Below are 11,223 nucleotides of genomic sequence, written 5' to 3'. Positions count from 1 at the left end.
TGTAGTTTCTGGTATCTTTCTATCTTGACTTTTTTGTAAGACCATTTATAACTTACTCCTTTCCTTTGACCATAGCAGGATCTCTTACATAAATCTCTCATTCAGCATGGGGGGGTATGTATATGCAGGGCTTTTTTTTTTTTAAAGAAAGACTATAAAGTTTAGAGATTTTAACAACGATTGTTACTGTTTTCTTTAATGCCCACTGAATAGCGGTTTGCTGTGATAAGATAGTCTTTCTGGGAAGGGATGGTGAGAGAGGAAGGCAGGTGGGGTACCTGATCTAGTCAAGATTCAGCCTTGGTCTTTAATGGGATAAGGAGCCTCAGCAAGACCACCGCCTCCTTTTCCCTTTCCTTGTGGTTGCAGCCATGCTGGCAAAGTTAAGATAGTTACTTAAATGAGCATTCCCTGCACTTGTTGGCAAGACCAGTACTGTCCACTACTCTCTGAGTGTGAATTGATGTTAGGTGGAAGACATGGGCTGCTTTACTGAGTGAGTTTGGAAATACTGGGCTGACCAAGGTTACCGAGACATCTCTGTGTTGTTCCTGTTCCCTAACGAGCAAACGTGCATCGAGAGTCCTGTAAGGAAGGGCTCAGTGGGATGCTGTTTTTCCAAATAACCCCCGTTTTTTTCTTTGCTGAACTCTTCTCGGGCTCCTTGGAAAGTATGCTTTCAGGAGGGAAAAAACCCTGTTAACCATACTTTGGGTTTTGATCAGAATGTTGACCATATTCTGTGGATTACTGTACAAATTTGTATCGTATTTTGCACCTTTTTTGCATAAGAAACATTGAACTCTCAATATGTGTGGTTGATGGAAAACAAAATAGATTGAAATCCTTCCGAATTTTGGAAATGCTGCAGCTAAGTATACGTGTAAAGACAGCCAGTGCACGGATCTGGTTTCAGTTTTTGCACTCTGCTGGGCCTGTTAAAATTTGTTCCATTTGCTTTTCTTAATCCTTAGTCCATCCTAAAGCTGGGGAACAACTGCGGCCTGTCCAGGAGCCTCGTCAGAGTTGCTCTTCACGACGGGAAAGGGGGTTGCTTTGGGGTGATTTTTCAGACACTAGACTAGCAGATCCACTTAGAACAACACATTGAATCGAATGGGTGTAGGAGCCCTAATGGCGGTCTTGGAGGAAGCTCCGAAGTACTCCAGAAGGCTTTGTATGGGGCACATTCCCCAGGACGTAAACATGTGCTCAGAATTCGCATTTACCCTATGTTTTAATATAAATTACTAAAGAGGGTGAGATCAGTGTTTAAAAAAATCCGCAAGATACCTGAGGTAAGTATGGTGTTCCTAATTTGATTCCTCTCCATTTCCCTACTGGTGTACATAGACTTGAACATGATCTTCCAACGTGTCTAAGGTAAGTTGTATTGCTTCACTTTTCTCTGAACTCTCCTTATCCTTAGCCTCAGCAGTGCCTCTCACCCCCATTACTTTGTTGTTTTGCTTGTAAATTTTCATCTATTTTTTTCCCTCCTACCATAGGCATTTCATTTCCTGTTCAGGTTCTGCAGTTAAAAACAAGTAGGGTAGTTTCCAAAGTGGAAAGCACCTACACTTTCATTCTCTCTTGATCATTTGCCCCTGCAACGGCTGCTCTTTTTTCTAAGCTGTTTTATCTGACGGGATTTTTGAGGAATAGATTGATGGTTTAGCCATGCATTACTAGCACACATTTATTGAACATCTACCTATGTTTCAGATTTTTTTTTTTTAATCCAAATACAAAATGATGTTCCATGAAAATCTGGGGCACTAACCCGGTCAGTGTTGTGAAGTTGTGCTGTGCCCACGGAGCAGATGGCCGCCGGTCACAGCGTCAGGACTGATGGTTGCCAGCAACTACCGTTCTAGCCCTGGGCTGCCGGCGCGAGGCTTGAGGGGCTTCTGAGGTGTGGTGTGATGTTTCCAGGAATTCAGAGAGCTGGTTGTTAGAAACATAACCATTATTACAAATTAAATTATATAAACTTACAATTGAATTATATTTGAGAAGGTAATACTAAAATCTCATTACTTTCTAATTATTTTAAATTTATTGTTAATGCTTTTGAGAGTCAGTACCTGTATGTGTATGTGTCTGGCGTGTTACATGCATGACGGGGGTACACTGACAGTATACCCATCTCTTCCCAACGCCCTGCTAAGTGCTGGCCACGGTGGGGTTATTTATACAGTGAAAAGCTGCAAATGCTACGTATGAATCAGGGCTCGATTTTTTTGTTTGGTTGATTTTCTAGACTTAAAGTGATAGAGAAAATTTTAACAATACAGATTAAAGTTAAAAATTTTTTGTGTCTCATGTCTGTTGCTGTTAACCATTGCAAATAGCACAGAAAATTGAATAGTCCAGTATTTGAAAGCTATTATCTGATTCAGCAAAGAAGTTTCTCACATCATTGATAAACAAGTCAAGTTCTGACATAGTTTTTATTGTTTGTTTTACTGTATTAACAATACTTAACATATCAGTCAACATTCATGCCAGAACTATACTTGTTTGTCAGTTGCAACTTTGGCAAAAATAAAGGAATGCATTCTTTATTTTTTTTAATTTTATTTTATTGAGTTATAGTCAATTTACAATGTTGTGTCAACTTCCAGTGTAGAGCACAATTTTTCAGTTATACATGAACATACACATATTCATTGTTACATTCTAAAATTATTTTTTCATTTTTTTTGATGGAAGTAATTAGGTTTACTTATTTACTTACTTGATGGAGGTACTGGGGATTGAACCCAAGACCTCATGCATGATAAGCATGTGCTCTACCAGTTGAGCTATACCCTCCCCCAAGGATTGCATTCTGTGAGAACTAATTGTATGGAATTTAGAGTAAAGAGTATTATATATTTTATAAATTATGTGCTGTATATCCTTTCAGTAAAAATCACACATACATACATACACACTCATATACATTTTTCCTCCCCAGGGAGCCAGCTGTTAAATGTTACCAGCATATCTCTATTACTTAATCCCAAGAAGGGGTTTTCTAGATAAAGAAAACCAAGGCTTGGAGAGTTTAAGTAACTTATTCAAGGTGGCACAGCTGCTGAGTGGGGGGTGGGCCCCAGAGTCTGCTCTCATGCTCTCAGCTGTCAGTGCGATCGAGGAATGCCAGGCTTGGTGTCTCCTCGCAGGGTGGTTTTTAGTCTGCTTTGATCTGTGCAGGTGTGGAGCTGTTACAGGATTGTCTGGGTAAAGGGGAAGCTCTTAGTCAAGGATTCAGTACATGGTAGTTTAATGTTATCCCCCACCCCGACCCCTAATTAAGTTTTCCTCTCATCTGTAAAAAGGATAAACCATTTGAAGTGGTTGCAAGACTAAATGAGATGTACAGACATGAGGTCATTGTTTTCCTTAGGAGAGAGGAGAAAGGAGGCGTCCCTGGTTGGGGGAGGCCCTGGAGGGGCTCCCCCTGCTCAGCCTGGGTGGCTCAGGCTGAAGTGAGGGGACCCGCTACGGAGGGGGTGGTTCCTGATTTAGGTCCTTCTCAGCCGGGAACTGCGCTGTCCGTCAGGACTGACTCAGATGACCTCCACCTTCAGACACTGCTGGTTTCCAGTAGCTTCCTCAGGAGAATCTAAAACAAGGGACAGAGATGACAGTCCATGTCTCATCCCTAGTCCCTCAGTCGAGAACATACAGGGACGGTCCTCCATGTTCCAGTCGGTGTTTTCATTGTCCGGGTAAGCTGCTACCACAAAGGGCAAAAGTAACGGGCGTGATGTTTCTAGGTAGTAAAAATCAGTACCCTGGAAGGGAAGGAAGAATTCCATGTTTTTTAGTTCTGAATATTCCCCAAACTAAAATTTGACTGAGGACTGAGGATGCCTTGCTAGTTGCCTATTCTGCTCTTCAATGGCCTATAGAAGTTCCCTTCCCCTTCCTGGTTTCAGTTCTCTGTGAAGTGAGGGACTGGACCATATGCCCTCCAGCATCCCTTCCAAGGCTCACATCTGTGAGACGAGGACACGTAAACAACACAGTTAAAAAAAGAAAAAAAGCCAGAGTGTGAATGTGTTGGGGAGTGTGGGCTAAAGGTTGACAGATCACCCTGTAGCTCACTATGTGAATGGAACCGAGGCCCTGAAGTTCTAGGTGAACGGCTGGGGCTCAAGCTGAAACCTTCCCTGAACAGCATCGCTTTCCAGTTTTTGCTCCTAACAAACAAACAAACAAACAACAGTTTTGTAGTACAGGTGTAAAAGAGTGTAAAATTTTCTGTAGTTGATTCTCTTATCTCTTCTAAATCCTTTTAATTTTACTCCAACACCCAAGGAAGTCAGGGAAATTTTTATCATGTAAAACCCAAACTTTCAACCTATTGTCACTTCCAAACCCTCTTAGCTGGTCAAGTTAGGAGCATTTTACAGTGAACTCCCAGACATCCACCACCTATATTCTACCCTTCCCATTTTGTTGTACTTGTTTATCACATACCTATCCATCCTTCCATCCATCAATCCACCTTGGGTTTTTAAAAAATACTTCAGTGAAGTAGATGGCAGTCATCCGTAAACTGCCCCCTAAAATTTTCAGCTTGCATATAGCCTGCTAGAGTTGAATATTAATTTACAGTTTGTTCTTTTGATGTAAGATTTATAGACAGATGCACATAACTTTAGGTACGCTTACCACTCTGTTTTGACAAATGCATTCTCCCTTTGTGACCCTAAATCCAACTGAGACATAGAACATTACCATCACCCTCAAACAGAAAGGATTAATGTAATCTAATCTAATCTTTTGAGGCAACCCCCACCTCTACAGAGACAGTAACTACTGCTCTGATTTCTTCCACCGTGGATTAGATTGACCTGTTCTAAAACCATATGAATGGAACCATTGCCATATGACTCTCTGGTATAGGCTTCTCTATTCAGCATCTTAAGAACAGCGTGACGGTCTTAAAATTCATCTGTATCATTCGTGTATAACAATAGTTTTGTTCCTTTTTATTGCTAAATTGTATTCCTTTGTATGGATGTACCAAAGTATTTTTTTTCCTGTTGATGAATATCTGGGCTGTTTCCAGTTTTTAGTTACTACAGATAAAGCTGTTATGAACATTCCTTTGTATTTGCAGTAACTCTATATTGCGACTTGACCCCAAAGTGAAATTAGTGTTACGTTCCGAGTGGAGAAAGCAGTATATGATGGAAAGTGTGAGAAACAGAATTAAATCATGAAGAGAATTAATCCTTTCTGTTTGGGGTCTTACAGAAAGGGCAGTGCATCAGTTAGAAGATGCCTACGACCTAAGACCTATCTAAAAGGGAATAAAACAATAAGGATATTTATTACTTATTTCCTACACAAGACCTGGAGGCAGGGAAAATGCAGGTTGGTTCAGTGGCTCTAAATGCCATCAAGAACCCCAGAGTCCACCTCACATCCATTAGATTGGCTGTCATCAAACAGACAAACAAAAAAGGGAAATAAGTTTTGATGAGGATGTGAAAACATTGGACCCACTGTGGCACGGTTGGTGGGGATGTAAATTGGTACAGCTGCTATGGAAGCAGTATGGCAGCCCTTAAAATTTTTTTAAATAGAGTTAGCATATGATCTAACAAGGCCACTTCTGGGATCACCCCCAAAAGAATTGAAAGCAGCGTCTTGAAAAGATACTTGTTCATCCATGTTATAGCAGCATGATGCATGACAGCAAAATGGTGGAAACAGCCCAAGTGTCCATTGATGGATGAATGGATCCCAACATGTGGTACAGACGTGCAATGGGGCTATCACCCAGCCTTAAAAAAGAAAAATTCTGACATATGCTACAACATGGATGAACCTTATGCTAAGTGAAATAAGCGAGTCCCAAAAGGACAGATACTGTATGATTCTACTTTTATGAAGTACTTAAGAGTAGTCACATCCATAGAGACAGACAGTAGAGAGTAGGATGGTGGTTACCTGGGGGTGAAGGGGGAGGGGGAAATGGAGAGATGTTTCAGAGTTTCAGTCTTGCAAGATGAAACACGTTCTGGGGATCGGGTGCACAACAGTGTGATTGTACTTACCACTACTGAACTGCATGCTTAGAAATGGTTAAGGTGGTAAATTTTATGATGTGTATTTTATCACAATGAATAAAAACAAAACCAAACCCAGGAGCTTCTGATCCTCCTTTGTCAACTGGTACACGCTTGTAACATTGCAAGAGGGCACCGCCGTCAGGCACCACAGCAGAAGCGCAATGTCCAGAGAAGAGGAGAGACCTTCCTCTTGTTTATTAGGGGGGAGCCTTTCTCCGGAGGCCCCAGCAGACTTCACCTCTCAGCTCCCACTGGCCAGATAGAGTCTCATGCATCGAGGGACCCTGGAAAGCAAGTATTTAACATCTTTTTCATCCTCTGTAGAGAGCAGCAGCTCTTCCAGAAAGAACAAGGAGTTGGAGAATGGCCGTTGGATAGGCAACCGACAGGACTGTCTTCTGCATGGAATGCTGTCAGGGAGAAGGAAGGGTCCTCCTTTGTGAGCTCATCAATAATAGTTACAGTCAGTGGCGACCAGAGCAGCATCCTAGTTGATACAGAAATGTTGCCATTGGCTTACCTCTAACAAATGCACGGTGGGGGCAAAAACACAGATCAGGCCCCCAGCCTGCCCTGGCTCTTCTCCCACGGCTGCCTTTGTCCCACAGCAGGAGGAGCTATTTTTTCAGGAATTTTGTGAGCCTGTGGACTTCACAGTGGTATCTTGAAATTGGCCATGGGTGGGAGTATTGACACTGGAAATCAGTAAATGCTACGGATTAGGGCTCCTTAGACCACAACTACCAGCCACTGCTCAGTCTCTCACATACCCTGACGATTAGGTCCAAGCTGTGTTCAAGCCCCTTTAGCATCCTTGGGGCCCAGAGCTTTGGATACTGGCAGTGTGGTCCGGCTGGGAGAACCAGGGAAAGAGGCTTGTGCAGGGAGCAGCCCAGGACCACTCGGGCAGGGAGTTCAGATTTGGAGCTGATCTAGAAGGGGGAACGGGTTCCAGTCATGCTTGGCCTGAGAAGGGACGGCCAGAGAAGGGTCAGGCTTGGGACTTCTAAGGTGTGACTTTGCAGCAGGGGCTCAGTAAGTAGCCTGGGTTGTAGGGAGGGCAAGAGAGGGGAGTCCTTTTGTCCCCTCCCCCCAGTCCTCTGCCTCTGATTGGACGGGAGAGAACACCCCTGACCCCCACCCACCCGCCTGATGGCCTTCTCAATGCAGGAGGATTGCTGGTCTCAGTCATGGCCGTGTTTCAGTAGCGGACAGGGTCACTATGTACTGAAGTTTGGGACTGCTGCAAGATGCAGCTTTTGCAATTGTGTCCTCCCTCGGGGCCAGCACCCCGGGCCGCTCACCTCCTGTTAGTGCACCTGAGGCTTACATAGGTTTGAATCCTTCCTGTTTTAGACTCAGGGAGGAGAGACCGAGAGGCCTCCTAGCTTGACTCTGCCCGATTAGATCCAGCCTTTATCTTTAATTTGTACCCCTAGAACCATGTTTCTTAAGGAGTAGCGCTCAAACCAGCAGCACCAGCAGCACCGGAGAACTTGTTAGACATGCAGGTTCTAGAGTCCCACCCAGACCGCCTGGACCGGAAACTCTGGGGGTGGGGCCTACCCGTCTGCGTCAATAAACCCTCCAGGGGATTCGGATGCTGCTGAAAGACTGAGAACCACTACTCTGGAAGAACACAGCTTGGGGTATTAGTTTGCCAGGGGTGTGACCCTAGCGAACACAGTCATTTCTTGCAGTTCCGGATACTGGAAGTCCAAGATCAGAGTGTGGGCGGGGTTGGTTCCTTCTGCGGGCTGTGAGGTCGGGAGGTGCTCTGGGCCTCTCTCATTGGCTTGTAGAAGGTGTTCTCCTTGTGTTTTTAGGTCACCTTCCCTCTGTTCCTGTCTGTGTCCAAAATTTCTTCTTCATGTAAATGCACCAGTCAGATTGGATTAGGGTCCACCCTCATGACCTTGTTTTAATTTAATCACCTCTTTAAAAATCATATCTGCACATATAGTTACATTCTGAGGTACTGGAGGTTAGGACTTACATGGATTTTGGGGGAGGGGGACATGATTCAGCCCATAGCACTTAGGAAACCTGGTCATATAATTTATGTATCTGTCCCCCACCCCACCATTCCCCAATTGTGAGCATATAGAGATCAGAGACTGGGTATTCCTTGTTTTTATAGCTCTAGTGTCTTACAAAATGCCCTAGTAGTCTTTTTTTTTAATTGACATTTACAATGTTGTGTTAATTTTCGGTGTACAGCATAGTGATTCAGTTATATATATATATGCATATATATGTGTGTATATGCATTCTTTTCCATTATAGGCTATTACAAGATACTGAAAATAGTTCCTTGTGTTATATAGTAGGACCTTGCTGTTTATCTGTTTTATATATAGTAGTGTGTATCTGCAAATCCCAATTTATCCCTCCATCCACCCCGCCCTTTACTCTCAAACCATAGTTTGTTTTCTATGTCTGTGAGTGTTTCTGTTTTGTAAAAAGTTCATTTGTGTCTATTTTTTGGATTCCACATACAAGTGGTATCACATTGTATTTTTCTCTTTGGCCGACTTCACTTAGGACGATCTCCAGGTCCATGCATGTTGCTGCAAATGGCATTATATTATTCCCTTTTTTATGGCTGAGTATTATTCCATTGTATAAATATACCACAACTTCTTTATCCATTCATCTGTCAATGCACATTTAGGTTGCTTCCATGTCTTGGCTATTGTAAATAGTGCTGCTATGAACACTGGGGTGCATGTGTCTTTTTGAATTAGAGTTCCTTCTGGATACATGCCCAAGAGTGGGATTGCTGGATCATCCCAATAGTCTTTCAATAAATGCTATTTAAATTGATTGACTATTAGTGGAGGAGATTTCTGATGTTTTATTGGGGTTATAATCTTAAAAAACTTTTTTTTTTTTGGTGTGCAAAGTAGTCATCTCAAAGCTTAGTAAGGTCTTTGGCCTTTTTTCGAGGAAGTCTGATGTAGGACACTTATTGGCTGAGGTCTTACCACCTCCTGTTGACACAGATTTCTGAACCGCCTAACCCTGCTTGCTTCTTTTGTGCACTGTGTGTCTACAGAGGGAGCATTCTTCTGGGGCCACAGAAGAGGCTTGACATCTAAACTCTCTCAGAACCTTGTTTGTTTATTTTCTTCTTTTCTATCTGAGAGTTTTTGAAAGAAAAAAGTGAAAAAAAAAATAGCCCTGCTTCATTCAAACATGGCAAAGGATTCTAGGTGTTTGTATTTTTCAGCACTCAAAGCCAGGCTGTAATTAACAGATAATTGTCATTGAGAGGTATCACACTTTATTTGTTAGGGATTTTCCATTGTTAAGTTTCAATTTAGTTGACAGTAGAATTACGAGTTGCTATGGAAACCTATCCACCGCCCAAGCTGCCTGGGCCTTAAAGACACAGACACCACATGGTTTTATTCCATAGAGCTGACACTGTTATAAAGCAGAGTGGAGAAAAGTGAACGTAGGTGAAATTAGAGCAGACATCCTGCTCCCTCCTCTCTTTCCTTCCCTTCCCTCTTGTGGTTTCTGTGTTTACCAGGCCCCTGAATAGCCCAGTGTTGGAAAGTGTATAATTTGGTCTCTGGAGTTCTTTCAAGAAAACAACCAGGTTGCTGTCTCCCAGGCAGTTTTCTTACCTCTGTTGGAGTTAAGAAGCTTTGGGGGTGGTTGGCATGGATGTATTAAACTCCCGCTCCAATCCAAGGTTGGACAAATGATAAACTTCTGTCACTTCTGTGACCATCCTTCTTTCATTCAGGTGGGACATACAAGAAGTCTCTAGAAACTGAAGATGGCTTCTCGGGGCCTCTCCAACTTAAGAGGAGCCAGAAAGGCCTGACCGATCTGAAAAGCCATTCCTGGTTATGCCCAGAAATTGAATTAGTCAGCTAAGCTTGAGAAAATGCTGGAACCTCTTGCCACTGCTCTAAGTGGATTTTCTCATTCTTCTGAGTTTTGCCCACAGCCACTTGTGCATTATGTTACAACGCTAATTACAAAAGATCTTGAGAGCCAAAGGGAAGCTGATTCATCTGATAAACTCATTTCAAGACATACCCTTCCAGGAGGCAAGGTGCAGAAGTGAAAGAATAAAACAAGATCCATCCAGAAAACCCACGCTTCACTGTTGTGCAATTGTCTGAATTTGCAATTGTCTGAAGTTTGCCAGCTAGGAAAGTTTAGATTTTACTGGGATGTACTTATTTTCAGTCTTGCTTTATTTCTTTTCAGGCATTAGGTTATTCAGTGCTGATTTTTGTGGCTGCTTTAAGGGAGGAGGGACTACCTTTTTTTGGTGCAGGAAGTGCTTTCTTTCATTTGGAAAGTGGATGGAACCTGGCATGGGAGCGAACTGGGCTTTATCCCGCGACTTCTTTGAGAATGCAGGGAGCCTCGACCTTCTCAGTTAACCCCGTTCATGAGCCTGATGATGACAACACCAGGACTTTGGGCTGGGAGAGGATCTTAGAGACCATCTGTTGCAACAGTGCTGAGTCTTCTCTCACCAGGACACTTCACTGGTATTTTAGTTTGCATCCTCCCCAAAGCAGACGTGAGGACAGGACGTTGGGTGCTGGGAAAGGGTGCCAGGAAGCAGAAGTGAGGAGGGAGAGCTGGGGAGGGATGAGGAAAGCTGAGACAGGGTGTGCTCGAGGCCAGCCGGGCTCTTTTTGTGGTGGACCACCTGAATACACCTCCGAGCTGTCCCTCCAGGGGACGAGGACGATGGGTATTTACCCACACATTCTGTCTCTTAGTGGTTGGCAGTTGCCCCTTAGGACTGAACTTCTTCCCATCCACCAGAGGTAAGCCCTCAGGCTGAGAAACAGAGCAGCCTAAGCCCCTGCAGCGAGTCACTGGCAGCAAGCTTGGGGACTGCCCTCTGCTGCTGTAGGTGAAACCACCCGTGGGCCAGGGCAGCGACTGCAGCTACATCACGGATTTCAGTGGGAGTACCTGTAGTTATTGTGGTGGTTTTAAAGTCTCATCTGCAAATTCTCGACACACCTCCCCCTAAGAGGTTGGGATCTATGGATTCCTTTTCCTCCAGTCTAGGCAGGCTTGTGACTGCTTTAACCAATAGACTATGGTAAAGGTGATCTACGTGACTTTCAAGGTTAGGTCATAAAAAAGCTATGTGGCTTCC

General features: G+C 43.6%; 1 non-coding gene across 1 annotated transcript; it reads right to left on the bottom strand.

The window, feature by feature from the left end:
* Positions 1-2,744: 2,744 nt before the first annotated feature.
* On the bottom strand, positions 2,745-2,817 carry TRNAD-AUC. Its single transcript has one exon. It is a non-coding gene; the product is annotated as a tRNA-Asp (tRNA).
* Between the last annotated feature and the right edge of the window lie 8,406 nt (positions 2,818-11,223).

This window comes from Camelus ferus, chromosome 1, assembly GCF_009834535.1.
Source record: "Camelus ferus isolate YT-003-E chromosome 1, BCGSAC_Cfer_1.0, whole genome shotgun sequence".
Lineage (NCBI taxonomy): Eukaryota > Metazoa > Chordata > Mammalia > Artiodactyla > Camelidae > Camelus > Camelus ferus.
This window is presented reverse-complemented; position numbering and strand designations above follow the sequence as displayed.